At 42.0% G+C, this 15,508-nt stretch overlaps 1 pseudogene; it reads left to right on the forward strand.

Annotated features, from left to right (window-relative positions):
• LOC129625179 (small kinetochore-associated protein-like) overlaps positions 1-8,060 on the forward strand; it is a 45,811-nt pseudogene extending 37,751 nt beyond the window's left edge.
• Positions 8,061-15,508: the final 7,448 nt, after the last annotated feature.

Below are 15,508 nucleotides of genomic sequence, written 5' to 3' on the forward strand. Positions count from 1 at the left end.
TGATTTCTATTTTTTTGAATTTACCAAGGCTAGCTTTATGGCCCAGGATGTGATCTATCCTGGAGAAGGTTCCATGTGCACTTGAGAAGAAGGTGAAATTCATTGTTTTGGGATGAAATGTCCTATAGATATCAATTAGGTCTAACTGGTCTATTGTATCATTTAAAGTTTGTGTTTCCTTGTTAATTTTCTGTTTAGTTGATCTATCCATAGGTGTGAGTGGGGTATTAAAGTCTCCCACTATTATTGTGTTATTGTTAATTTCTTCTTTCATACTTGTTAGCATTTGTCTTACATACTGCGGTGCTCCCGTGTTGGGTGCATATATATTTATAATTGTTATATCTTCTTCTTGGATTGATCCTTTGATCATTATGTAGTGACCATCTTTGTCTCTTTTCACAGTCTTTGTTTTAAAGTCTATTTTATCTGATATGAGTATTGCTACTCCTGCTTTCTTTTGGTCCCTATTTGCATGGAAAATCTTTTTCCAGCCCTTCACTTTCAGTCTGTATGTGTCCCCTGTTTTGAGGTGGGTCTCTTGTAGACAACATATGCAGGGGTCTTGTTTTTGTATCCATTCAGCCAGTCTTTGTCTTTTGGTTGGGGCATTCAACCCATTTACGTTTAAGGTAATTACTGATAAGTATGACCCCGTTGCCATTTACTTTATTGTTTTGGGTTCGAATTTATACACAATTTTTGTGTTTCCTGTCTAGAGAATATCCTTTAGTATTTGTTGGAGAGCTGGTTTGGTGGTACAGAATTCTCTCAGCTTTTGCTTGTCTGAAAAGCTTTTGATTTCTCCTTCATACTTGAATGAGATCCTTGCTGGGTACAATAATCTGGGCTGTAGGTTATTTTCTTTCATCATTTTAAGTATGTCTTGCCATTCCCTCCTGGCTTGAAGAGTTTCTATTGAAAGATCAGCTGTTATCCTTATGGGAATTCCCTTGTGTGTTATTTGTTGTTTTTCCCTTGCTGCTTTTAATATTTGTTCTTTGTGTTTGATCTTTGTTAATTTGATTACTATGTGTCTTGGGGTGTTTCGCCTTGGGTTTATCCTGTTTGGGACTCTCTGGGTTTCTTGGACTTGGGTGATTATTTCCTTCCCCATTTTAGGGAAGTTTTCAACTATTATCTCCTCAAGTATTTTCTCATGGTCTTTCTTTTTGTCTTCTTCTTCTGGGATCCCTATGATTTGAATGTTGTAGCGTTTAATATTGTCCTGGAGGTCTCTGAGATTGTCCTCATTTCTTTTAATTCGTTTTTCTTTTATCCTCTCTGATTCATTTATTTCTACCATTCTATCTTCTAATTCACTAATCCTATCTTCTGCCTCTGTTATTCTACTATTTGTTGCCTCCAGAGTGTTTTTAATTTCACTTATTGCATTATTCATTATATATTGACTCTTTTTTATTTCTTCTAAGTCCTTGTTAAACCTTTCTTGCATCTTCTCAATCCTTGCCTCCAGGCTATTTATCTGTGATTCCATTTTCATTTCAAGATTTTGGATCAATTTCACTATCATTATTCGGAATTCTTTATCAGGTAGATTCCCTATCTCTTCCTCTTTTGTTTGGTTTGGTGGGCATTTATCCTGTTCCTTTATCTGCTGGCTATTCCTCTGTCTCTTCATCTTGTTTAAATTGCTGAGTTTGGGGTGTCCTTTCTGTATTCTGGCAGTTTGTGGAGTTCTCTTTATTGTGGCGTTTCCTCGCCGTGTGTGGGTTTGTACAGGTGGCTTGTCAAGGTTTCCTGGTTAGGGAAGCTTGTGTCGATGTTCTGGTGGATGGAACTGTATTTCTTCTCTCTGGAGTGTAATGAAATGTCCAGTAATGAGTTATGAGATGTCTATGGTTTTGGGGTGACTTTGGGCAGCCTGTATCTTGAAGCTCAGGGCTGTGTTCCTTTGTTGCTGGAGAATTTGCTTGGTATGTCTTTCCCTGGAACTTGTTGGCCCTTGTGTGGTGCTTGGTTTCAGTGTCGGTATGGAGGCGTTTGATGAGCTCCTGTCAATTAATGTTCCTTGGAGTCAGGAGTTCCCTGGAGTCAGGGTTTGGACTTAAGCCTCCTACTTCCAGTTATCGGTCTTAATTTTACAGTAGTTTCAAAACTTCTCCTTCTATACAGCACCACTGATAAAACATCTACGTTAAAGATGAAAAGTTTCTCTACTGTGAGGGTCACTCAGAGAGGTTCACAGCGTTACATGGAGAAGAGAAGTGGGAGGAGGGAGTTAGAGGTGACCCAAATGAGATGAGGTGGAATCAATAGTGGAGAGAGTGGGCTATCCAGTAGTCACTTCCTTATGTGCACTCCACAACTGGACCACTCAGAGATGTTCACGGAGTTATACAGGGAAGAGAAGAAGGAGGCAGGAGACAGAGGTGGCCAGAAGGATAAAAGGGGGAAATGAAAAGGAGGGAGACAGATCCAGCCAGTAATCAGTTCCTTAAGTGTTCTCCACCGTCTGGAACACACAGAAATTCACAGAGTTGGGTAGAGTAGAGAGGGGTTAGGGAGGAGATACAGGTGACCTGGTGGAGAAAATGGAGAGTCCAAAGGGAGAGAGAGCAGTCAAGCCAGTAATCTCGTACACTAGTGAAAAATGGGTCCTGAAGATTGGGTTCTTAAAGGTACAAAATTGGTAACAAATACATAAAAACAAAAATTAGAAATCTAAAGTAGAGTTTGGAATTTCAAAAATGCAATGTTAATGAAAATAAGAAGGAAAAGAAAGAGAGAAAAAACGAACAAAGAAAAACAAACAAGGTCGTGAAAGTAATAAAGAAACTACAGGTACAAAACTGATAACTAATACCAAAAAGCAAAAATTAAAATCTAGAGTAGAGTTTGGAATTTCAAAAATACAACGTTAAAAAAAAAAAAAAAAGAAGAAGAAGAAGAAAAATAAAGAGAGAAAACAAACAAACCAACAAAAACAATGTCACAAAAATTATAAAGAAAATACAGGTACAAAATTGATATCAAATACCAAAAAGCATAAATTAAAAATCTTGAGTAGAGTTTGGAATTGCAGATATATGATGTTATATAAAAGAAGAAGAGAAAGAAACAGAGGAAAAAAAAAGTCACAGAAATTATGAAAAAAACTATAGGTACCAAATTGATAGCATATATCAAAAGGCTAAAATTATAAATCTAGAGTACAGTTTGGAATTTCAAAAATACAATGTTAAAGAAAAGAAGAAAAAGAAAAAAGAAAAAAAAAAAAAAAACCACGGTCAAAAAATTATAAAATATATATATGAAGTTTGCTGAAGAAGAAAAAAAAAAAAAATAGGGTCTTTTTTTTTTTTTTTTTTTGCAAAGTAATAGTTATAAAAGTGAAAATTAAAGGACAATAGAGGACTTAAAAAATTTTTTTCTTTTTTAATTAAAAAAAAAAAAGAAAGAAAGATTGATCGTAAAAATAGTAAAAATATATCTAGGTCTTTCTCTGGTTTTGTTGTGAGTATTTTGGGTTCAGTTCATTTTTGGCAGTTCCTTAGTCCGACTTATATTTCTCAAGATCTATAGGCCCCTTCCTATGTAATCCGTAGTAAACACAGGGTTTTAATCTATGGCCTGTAGCTTCCAAGGCGTTTCCCTCTGTTACAGCTTCTTCTGTTTGCTGGTCTCTTCAGTGTCTGGTTCCCGCCCTCCTTTCGAAGAGTTGGGCTGCTTTTCTGGGTGCCTGATGTCCTCTGCCGGCATTCAGAAGTTGTTTTGTGGAATTTACTCGACGTTTAAATGCTCTTTTGATGAATTTGTGGGGGAGAAAGTGTTCTCCCCGTCCTACTCCTCCGCCATCTTGGTTCCTCCCTCCAGAAATATGGTATTTGAAGGACAAAAGATTTTAGGGGAAGAGAGATTTGAGCTGTGTGCATCAAAGATGGGTAGGACTTGCCTGAGGTATGACCACAGAAGAAGTAGATATAAGCCATTAAGAGTAATAGGAGTTAGAAACTGTGTGGTTAGTACAAATCAAACTTGAGAATTGTAGATTAGCGGAGTTGACAACTGGAATGCAAATAAAAGATAAAGTGATGGAGAAAGGGTAGACAGGAAATTTAGAAATACAGTGAAGATTGTGTGAGTGGTTGGTCATCAGTCATGTGATGGACTAGCATGACTCCCAACCACTTCTTATTTGGTGGTGCCATATTTCGTGTCATATCTTCTCTCTTGTGCCCTTTTTTACACTTGGCTTGATTAATGCTCAGATTATTGCTTAAAATCTCTGTTACCCACCTGACCTCAAAAGTTATCTGTTTTTAAGTAACGCTGTTACAAAGCCTAAAACCCCACTTCCAGTCTGAGGGAGCATCTGCATTCTTTCTCCTACGCTCTTAAATCTATCAAGACTGATTTTATTGAATAGCTACAAAACCACCAATAATTGATCATTTTGACTTGTAAACACATTAATTTCACATGGCTCAATTTAATATGCTCCTTTCTTGGGCAGTTCCAACACACAAAGCCCTAAAATGTTCATCCTTGTTGGGGATTGAGCCTTTCCCTGCATTTCTTTATCATTAGATTGGGGCTGCCCATCGCACAAAGGAGCTGTGTGATTTTATTAGTTATAGGAGATAAAGGCACACAATCTTGGGTTCTCCTTTCATCCACATGCTCTAATTTACATAATAGATTCATTCCAAATTGTTTCTATTTGTCTCTCAACACAGCATGCTCCATATGGAGGCCTAATGAACACATTAACAGAACCTGTGGTGATCCATTTGTAAAGGACAAATTGGTTCCTCACTAGAAGAATCATTCCCGACATATATCTACAAGTTCACACACACACAGCCCTGTGGATGAACATAGGCCATACCCATTTTAGGCAGATTTAATGTCTTAAAATCCAAAGTAGTATTTTCTTTCTCCTTTAATCTGAATTTACTTACACTTGAAATAAAGAAGAAAAGCTGTTTCTAAAATGTTAGCTTCATTACATTTGCTTTATTAACTCAAGTAATTCTTGATACTTCTATGCCACATTATTTATATGTATTACATAATGTGTATACATATAATATATAGTTGATACTATTTCCAAGATTTCTTCCTGTTGTATATGGTAAGAAAATTTCGACCTGTAAATCTGAATGCATGTACATAGCTACATTGGATTGAATATATTAGCAAAAAATGGAATGCTGAGATGAAAATATGTTCTAATGAATGGTCTCACATCAACTCTTTCTGAAATGACAAGGTAGACAAATCACTTGGCCTGCTCTTGAATTTCTTTGTACTGAAACCAAGAGCACCATTCTACTCACAGAAACATTGATTATCCTAGTGTTAAGGGAAAAACATAAAAACAGGTTTTAAATCATTCAGAACTAGAGAAAAGTGACTGTCTTTTGTGTGTTTCCTCAAGATTGCCTCGTATTTTAGACATTTTTCAGCTGCTGTATTGTGGATATATAGTGGTTAAAATTGTTTTTTCTATTTGAGTTCCTATGAATGAGTCTAAAAAGGTATTTTGTATGTAGTTGAGGATATATAACCCTGAAAGGTTAATGAATCTCCACCTTCTTCAGAGCTGGTCAGTAGCAGAGTCGCCTCTGGAATGCTAGGGTCTTTGCACAGGCCTCTCTCTCTCCCTTTCTCTCTGTCCACATGAATCCATGTCTGTATCTATCCCTGTACCAGTATCTATAAATGGAGATATGAAATGATGGTTCATTTTCTTTGTGAATTTGACTGGGCCGCGGGGTGCCCAGACATTTGGTCAAGCTTTGTTCTAGGTGTGTCTGTGAGGTGCTTGTGGACGGGGTGAACAGTTGGTCAGTAAACTGGGCACTGCAGACGGCCCTGCTCTGCGTGGGTGGGCCTCCCACAGGTACTAAAGGAAGGCCTGCACAGAGCAGAAGGACTGAGTGAGCAGGCGCTCTCTCCTGCCCGTCGTTGCGCTGGTTGTTGGGCTTCTTCCAGCCTTTGACTCAGACTCAGACTGAAATCACAGTGTAGGCTCTCCTGTGCTCCAGCCTGCAGACTGCAGACCCTGGGACTCCCATGTCCATGAGCGCTGAGCCAATTCTTACAGCAAATACATTCCATATCTTTGCGTGTGTGCCTAGTAGGTGTGTGTGTGTGTAGTGTGGACATATGTATGTAAATGTTCATATTGTGTGTACATGTGCACAAACGCCTCCGTGCATGCACACACACACCCCAACCCGAGCCCCCAAGAAGGTTAGGACACACTCCCTGAAGTCGTTGCTAGTTTGAGGAGGAACGCTGTGAGTCGTCATCCACAGAGACCCGGGACACTAAATGTGACGGTGACAGTCCATCACTCAGGCCTGGAATGTGACACGTGCGCTGCCCGCTGGTTTGGGCCTCTGAGCTTTTACAACAAACATAACTTGAAAGTTAATCTCATATTTTTTCCCTTTAAAAAAAGTCAGCAGTTATGACACTCATTTATGCAGGGTTTTCTCTTCACTGTTGTCACAGATTCTGCCACTCTTCCTGAATACTGTCTCCGCGCTGTGTTGCTAGGCAATTCCTGCCATGACTGGATTTAAATAAACACGTGGAGGAGCGCAAGTGACTGCATCCTCCAGAAAAAGCCAGCAGCCTCCGCCACCGAGCTCTCCTCATGCCACACTGAAGCCACAAGGGCCCCTTCAACACATTTGGAAAAGTTATTTTTTTTTAATTTGATATGGAAACAGTGGTAAGATTTTTAAAATTGTAAAATATAAAAGGATATATTTTAATAAAAAATTGGAATTTTGCAACTAGTGATGGCTCATCATATCCTATCCCAAGAAAAATTTTAGTGCTGAATCTTCTTTATTAAACTTGACTTGCATTTTCAATGAAACTGATATTAATACCTTTAATTGGTATTCAGCTATTTTACTAATATTTCATGGGAATGAAATTTCTTATAGAGAATATCTAATGTCTTTAGACCTCAGAATTGGTTGTTCAGAAATATTTGCTAGAGACATATGTGAAAATCCTCAGCTAGACATTTTATGGAGCACAATGACAAAAAAAATGTAGTTCTTGCTCCAGAAAATTATAGTTGAATCTTGTTATACTCATTCATATTTCACAGAGAACATGGCTTCATTTTTATGGGGTTTTTTTTCTATCTAAATAACATATGCTTGTTGTAAAAAGTAAATAAAATAAAAAGAAAATAAGAAACAAATAACAATAAGAAAGAAAATATTAATCTGTAAAAAATCTGACCCCTGACACGAAGAGGCCATCCTTGGTTGATGTGTCCTGGTCTGCACAAGTGGGCATCCATGGAAACAGGGTCACACCATCACACTATTGCAGCAAATATGCCTTCCCACTTTCAGCCCTCCCCAGCAAAGGCAGTTCCCCCAAACAGGTGGACACTAAAGCGTAGATTCAGCTGCCAGACGACCCAGAAGGCAGTGGGGCTCCTGGGCCATCTCAGCCTCAAACAATCGGAGCTGAACACACCCACATTTTAACAATGAAGGAGGAAAACCCAGGCGGCAGACGCGGTCGGTGGTACGGCAGTTATTGCCGAGCATCTTTTGAACCAGAGCGACAAGGCATGCGGGCAGGAGCAGCAGGCACCTGGGCCCCAGCCATGCCGCCTTGTTACGATGACCAGCATGGTTAAGACAGTGTACACCCTGCAGCCCTCCTGTGTGCTGAGCAGTGGTCTGCCCGCAGATGCACAAACTCGAGCCACTTTTAAGAGCCAGTTACCTGTTAAGTCCAAAGAAGTTGATGTTTCCAGACCTCATTCAGGAGCTTCAGAGAATGATGTTACAAAAATCATCAAACCGAGACGAGAGAATGGGCAGGTGAAGGCTACAGACACCTCCAGGAGGAACCTCAGGAAGAGCTACAAACCATTGAGTTAACAGAAATCGGAAGAAGAGCTCAAGGATAAGAACAAGCTCTTAGAGGCTGTCAACAAGCAGTTGCACCAGAAATTGATTGAAACTCAGGGAGAGCTGAAGGACCTGACTCAAAAAGTAGAGCTGCTGGAGAAGTTTCAGGACAACTGTTTGGCAATTTTTTTTTTTTAATTTTATTTTATTTTTAAACTTTACATAACTGTATTAGTTTTGCCAAATATCAAAATGAATCTGCCACAGGTATACATGTGTTCCCCATCCTGAACCCTCCTCCCTCCTCCCTCCCCATTCCATCCCTCTGGGTCGTCCCAGTGCACCAGCCCCAAGCCTTGGCATTTTTAGAAAGCAAAGGCCTCAACCCAGGCAGTGAGACCCTGGCGTCACAGCAAGACTCCACCGCAGATCACGTGGACTCCATGCTGCTGTTACAAACTTTGCAAGATGAACTGAAGCTTTTTAACGAAACAGCCAAAAAGCAGATGGAGGAGTTACAGGCCTTAAAGGTAAAGTTGAAGATGAAAGAAGAAGAGAGAGCCCAGTTCCTTGAACAACAGACCTTATGTAGCAGTCAAGTAAATGATTTCACAACAGCCCTTGAGGAAATGGAGCAGCTATTAGAAATATGATAAAAGCAGGTGGCCACATGGCTCTCTCTTGGAGATAGACTCTCAGAGGAAGCTACCTAGGACATCTGATTCTTGGCCATGATCTTCTAGGACTCACCATCCCCAGAATGAAAACAGTTTCTGCAGTAGGATTAAAGATAGTTGATGTTGGAATGGCAATTCCTCCCTTAAGCAAGCATTTGTTCCCAGCCTTCAGATTGTCCAGCTCTCCTGAACCTCACAGTTCATAATTAGGGCCTACAGGAGAGGAGGCCTGAAAGCTTGGATCAGCCTCCTAGGATCAAAAAGCAGCACATCATTAGCATCAGGAGACTCTAAACCAGCCACAACCAGAGAAGCCAAAAGATGTGCAGGAAGAAACAGTGAAGCATACATGCTCCATGGGAGACATCACTGAAGAGTCACGTGGTCCCTTCCTAACTTGGAACACATTCTGTCCCATCCTGTCTGGGCTCTGTAACCTCACTGTAAATTTATGAACTGAAAGTTACCTGAAGTGGCTTAATAATGGAGTGAAGGTATAGATAGCAATAACAGGTATGAAACAATACACCTTGGAGCTTTTAATCTAAATCATTTCTGTGTTGTTTTTTTTATAAAGTGTTACTTTAAATAAATATTTCTGTAACTAAAAAAAAAAAAAAACAATGAAGGAGGTGAGGGACCATGTCTCTCGGGGGTCCTTCACTTCTGCCTGGAAGAGGGGTCACTCTCACAGGTTCTCCCAGGCCCTAAAGTCAAATCAACTCGATAAATTAGATGAAATAAGAACGCCTTATATTTGTAAGTGCTATGAATGTTTCAAAGTGCTTTCTAGTTCATTAGCTTTACACAGCACCTCTCTGAAATCAGAACCCTGGAGAGTCTTAGCAGAAACAGAAGTGGAGACCAATGCCCTCCCTCTGCTCAGGGAGGCCTGGTTCTGGTGTCACTCACCCATGTGCAGTCACAGGGCAAGGAGCCCAACACCTGGTGGCCCTCAAGGAGCATTTGGTGGAGGAGGGACAGATGGAGTGAATGGACACAGCCTGATGGACATCAGACACGCATAAACTGTCACCACTCCTATCCCACCTGACCCCCACACCCTCCAGTCTCCCTAGGGATGCGCAAGATACAAAGAGATGCAAAAACACTGGCATTTGTAGATTTTCGTGTGAGTGGACAAAATCAAGTTAAAGAAGGAGGAGCTGTGCCCTAAATCACTGCAAATGGTGACTGCAGCCATGAAATTAAAAGACACTTGCTCCTTGGAAGAAAAGTTATGACCAACCTAGATAGCTTATTAAAAAGCAGAGACATTACTTTGCCAACAAAGGTCCATCTAGTCAAAGCTATGGTTTTTCCAGTAGTCATGTATGGATGTGAGAGTTGGACTATAAAGAAAGCTAAGCATCAAAAAATTGATGCTTTTGAACTGTGGTGCTGGAGAAGACTCTTGAGAGTCCCTTGGACAGCAAGGAGATCCAACCAGTCCATCCTAAAGGAAATCAGTCCTAAATATTCATTGGAAAGACTGATGTTGAAGCTGAAACTCCAGTACTCTGGCCACCTGATGCAAAGAACTGACTCGTTTGAAAAGACCCTGATGCTGGGAAAGATTGAAGGCGGGAGGAGAAGGGGACAACAGAGGATGAGACATGGCATCACTGACTCAACAGACATGAGTTTGAGTAAACTCCGGGAGTTGGTGATGGACAGGGAGGCCTGGCATGCTGCAGTCCATGGGATCATAGAGTCAGACATGACTGAGCAACTGAACTGAACTGAACTGACTGAGCAGAGGTCACACACAGTCGCAGACAGCTTCCTTTCACTGTCCTGAGGTGAGGTGTCCAGAGTGAGGCGGTGTACTATTGTCACAGGGCCCATGGTGGAATCCTGGCTCGCCTGCAGGCGCTCATCCTGGAGTCTGCTCTGGAAGCTTCCTGCGTTTGTCTGGCACCCTAACTTTACTGGTCACAGCAGATGCAAGTTGGGGATAGGACGCTTAAGAAGAACATCATAGAAACAAAATATTGTTTGTGACCGGAAAGGTTCACTCAGCTCTGACAGAGTGGTACAGAATGCTTCATGGGAGCAACAGTGGGTCTTAGTTATCAGGAGAAATGTCAGTGGAAGAAGATTTTAATCATGAAGTGAAGCCTTTTTTCTTCCTTTGGATTTGTTGCTTCCAAAAAGAAAGTGTGCAACAAACTTAGGAAGAATTTATGGGGCATTTCCCACATCATATTTTATGCAAATTGTAATCATTCCATATGTTGTTTGGCTTGTTTATGAAGTTTGAGGGTAACTATTTAGAAAAATGCATGCCTAATGGGATCTGAAAAAGCTTATGCTTTTAAAGAGAAACCCATATGTCACTGCTAACAGATACATTTTTCTAAGATATAGATTCTCTCTGTAAGTAATATCTTCCTCCATAAGTTGATTCTCCTTAACCACCTTGGCTTTGGTTTTATATTAAAAAGGCAAGCTATTTCATTGTCTGAAATAGGAGTTAGATTGAGTAGTACATTTGGTTATTCCTTTCTGTTCAAGTTTGTTGCAAAAAAAAAATCTTAGATTATTTTTATCAGTGTTTATCACCAGTTGTACTAACATAAGAAATATTATGGTTTTTTAAAGAAAAGCCTGATCTTTATGTATCTAATTGCACTAAAAGATAACTATCTTTGCATCTGTGTGCCAGCCAACCAAATGTATAGTGAGAATCATAGTGAAACAACTTGGACCCCACCAGCTTCCCAAAGCTGAAAGTGTGTTTTATTATAAATCCATACGGTCTGGAGTTGGTGCCTAGAGAAACAGAGGGGAAATGGTGAAAAAAACATGATTGCCCCGCTTCTTCATTTCCATCATGGGCAGTTCCATGGGCCTGTGTGGGCTTTGGGCTGATTTAAGGAGGAGTAGGATGGGTCTGAAGTCCCAAAGACCTGGAAGTTAAAGCTTACATGGCAGAACAATGTCATTCCTTTAGAAGCAGAAGCTGTCAGTGTTGGGGGCTGAGGACAGAATGTGACTGTGTTCGGAGATGGGTTTTTAGAGAGGTGAGGAAGGTAAAATGGGGTCCCTGGAGTGGGCCCTGATCCCATAGAACTGGTATCCTTATAAAAGGAGCAGAGGACACAGACCTGCACAGAGGGATGACCACGTGGGGACATGGGGAGAAGACGGGATCTGCACACCCAGGAGACTGGCCTCAGGAGGAACCTGCCCTGCAGACACTTCCGCTACAGATGCCCCACCTCCAGGACTGGGAACAGCGACTCCCAGTCTGAGCTCCCGCTCCTGGGATGTTTTGCTAAAGGAGCCTGAGCTCACTGACACAGGGGTCAGTGGTGGGCTGCTGTCCATAGGGTCGCACAGAGTTGGATACGACTGAAGCGACTTAGCATGCATGCATTGGAGAAGGAGAATGCATTTGAGGGGGCTCTGTGGGCTCAGAGGGATTCTACCAGGACAAATTCCCTGCGAGGTATAGCTAGGAGCAGCTTCCTGGTAGGTGACCCAGACCCCAGCCTCCAGAGGGAATCGATGGGGCCCTATCTTCTTGGTCCTTAGAGGTTTACAGATGTGCGTGGAGCATAATGTGGGAAGTTCTGCTTCCCTTTCTGCCTCTGTAGACCTGCACTACTTACTGACCATAAGAGATGACGCATCCACGGGAGCAGAGAGGAGAACCCTGACCACAGCTATGAAGCATAAAGCACAGCTACTGATGGCACTGGTATCCATTTAGAACAAAAGTGCAGCCTTCCCACGGTGTTCAAAGGTTTTAGCTGTGGCTCTGAGTCAGAAAATAGGAAATAAAAATAAATCAGGATTACTATTTGGGGGGTAAATTTTATGCATATTTTTCTGACTCTGTGCAGACTAATTTTTTCAGTCACAAGATTTGAAAATGTCTTTTGGAATGCCAAGAGGAAGGCAAGATTTTATTCTCAGATGTCAATCAGAATTGCTCCAACTTTTTAGTTATTTTGACAAATATCACAAATATTTTCTTGGTATGGAAAAATAATCTCTATATTTCTGCTGCTGCTGCTGTTTAATCTCTTCAGTCGTGTTGACTCTGTGCAACCCCATAGACAGCAGCCCACCAGGCTCCTCTGACCCTGGGATTCTCCAGGCAAGAATATTGAAGTGGGTTGCCATTTCCTTCTCCAATGCATGCATACATGCTAAGTTGCTTCAGTCATGTCCAACTCTGTGTGACCCCATGGACAGCAGCCCACCAGGCTCCTCTGTCCACGGGATTCCCCAGGCAAGAATACTGGAGTGAGTTGCCATTTCTATATTTCTAGGTAGCAACTTTAAGAGCTCCTATAAATGACAGACAAGAAATATACATGTTCCTTCCAATGAATTTTTACAAATGTCAAGCTTTGGTCCTCCATTTGTGCTGCTGCTGCTGCTAAGTTGCTTCAGTTGTGTCCAACTCTGTGCGACCCCATAGACGACAGCCCACCAGGCTCCCCTGTCCCTGGGATTCTCCAGGCAAGAACACTGGAGTGGGTTGCCATTTCCTTCTCCAATGCATGAAAGTGAAAAGTGAAAGTGAAGTCACTCAGTCGTGTCTGACTCTTAGTGACCCCATGGACTATAGCCTACCAGGTTCCTCCACCCATGGGATTTTCCAGGCAAGAGTACTAGAGTGGGTTGCCATTGCCTTCTCTGGTCCTCCTTTTACCTTTTCTTTATTCTAGTGCTGAAGAAAGAGAAATAAGGTTTATACAATAAATGAAGATCTTCATCCATGAGATTTCTTACAAAAACGAGTAAGGAGAAGCAGTAACAGACCTTTCAAAATACATCAGGACAAACATTATTTTCCAACACTGAGTAACAATTTCTAATTTCTTGGCAGCCAAAAGTAACATGTATTTATTGTCTCAAAGTTCCCATGATTGGGTCTCAGGGAACTGCAACAGAGACATCAGATACTCTGCAGTCTCACCTGCTACTTGAGCTTTTCTCCCTGGTCCTTGGGGTTGTTGGCAGAAGTCAGCTCCTTGCAGCCGTGGAGATGGAGACCCTGAGTTTTGCTGGCTGTCACTGGCAGGGGCTGTGGTATCATGCTCTTTGCTATAGGCCATGTGACCACAGGTCCCACCTGTGCTCACAGGGAATAGACTCCATGAGGTCATCAAGGCACCCCCTCAGCAGGGAAAGGGAGCCCTGAGGATTGAGAAAAACATGTAATGCAACCAGAGGTGAGTTCCTGAAAACAGCTGGGGAAGCATTATACAGGCAGAAAATGATACTTTACCAATTATGCCCAAAGAAAACTCATTTGCAAGTACAGATGATAACCATACTGTTTTTCTTTTGTGTCTTTATTTCCAGTATAGCCCTAACCCTTCAGTGTATTGTTTAGAATAATGAGAGGATTTATAAATGTATACTTTCATTTACAAGCTTCAAACACAGAAAGAGTAGTTGTATCATGGATAAAAAATCATTTGGATGTGTAGAGCATCTTTTGCTTAAATATCAATGAAAATGTTAACTGTTTGGTTGATTCTATCAATAGCAAAACATTTTGGGACTTGGGGATGGATTCTGGAAGGCAGATAGGTCAGTTCAGACTCAGAAACGCCCAGGCTGACCAGGAGTGAGGCTGTCCCTCTACCCTCAGCAAACTGGGGAAAGAGCTGCTATCCATCACTGTTTCCAAAGAGCTTGCTCAGAAGACTCCGTGGTTCATGAGACAGACACTGAGGAAGAGAGTCTGGTGCTGGGAGCTGTCCCAGGTGCTGAAGCCAGAGCAGGACACAGAGCAAGGGACTCGCCCCTCTCTCACCACACAAACTAGACAGCGTATTAGAAAGCAGAGACATGACTTTGCCAACACGGGTCTGTCTTGTCAAAGCTATGGTTTCTCCAGTAGTCATGTATGGATTTTGAGAGTTGGATGTTAAAGCAAGCTGAGCGCCGAAGAATTGATGCTTTTGAACTGTGGTGTTGGAGAAGACTCTTGAGAGTCCCTTGGACTGCAAGTAGATCCATTCAGTCCATCCTAAAGGAAATCAGTCCTGAATATTCATTGGAAGGGTGGATGCTGAAGTTGAAACTCCAATACTTTGGCCACCTGATGCAAAGAACTGACCCATTGGAAAGACCCTGATTTAGGGGTGTTTTTTTGTTTGTTTGTTTGTTTGTTTGTTTTGGAAAGGAAAGATTGAAGGCAGGAGGAAAACGGAATGACAGAGGATGAGATGGTTGAATAGCATCACCGACTCAATGGACATGAGTTTGAGTAAGCTCCGGGAGTTGGTGACAGACAGGGAAGCCTGTCGTGCTGCAGTCCATGAGGTCACAAAGTGTTGGATATGACTGAGCCACTGAACTGAACTCCCCCCTCAGGGAGCACTGCTGTGAGAAGAGGCCGATCAGGAGCCAGTGTGTACATGCAGAGTGCTGACAGGTGAGAGAGAGGGAGATAGATGTATAAGGAAGGGTCCAACTCACAGACAGGACAGTGCAGAGGGCCTTCCTAGAAGGGGAAAGGAAGCCAGGCCCAGCTGAGGCTTGTTCCAGGTGGATGTGTCAAGGATCCAGGGGCTGAAATGTGGAGGCAGGGAGGATGGAGGGAACCACAGGAGAGATGCTGCATGAATGAGGGGCTCAGACCTATTCAGGACATTCAGAGGCTATGGGGAAATGGAGGTGGAAACAGATGGACACCGGAGAGAGAAGGGTGGACCCTCACCTGGCACTGGGAGGGGTGGAAGGAGGGTCCAGCCCTCAGAGAAGCTGTGGCCTTGAGCAGACCCGGTTTCAGCCCACCTGGGAGAGCCCTGGGGAGGACTGAGATCCAAGATTTTGCTAACCTTTGACTCACAGTTCTGTAGGCCAAAGTTGCAGGATTATATGAATATATTTTAATTTATTTTATTTTTATGTATTTCCTTTTTGGGTGAGCTGGGTGTTCATTGCTGCTTGTGGGCTCTTCTCTAGTTGTGGTGAGGGGGTGCTCCTCTCTAGTTG

This window comes from Bubalus kerabau, chromosome 13, assembly GCF_029407905.1.
Source record: "Bubalus kerabau isolate K-KA32 ecotype Philippines breed swamp buffalo chromosome 13, PCC_UOA_SB_1v2, whole genome shotgun sequence".
Taxonomy (NCBI): Eukaryota; Metazoa; Chordata; class Mammalia; order Artiodactyla; family Bovidae; genus Bubalus; species Bubalus kerabau.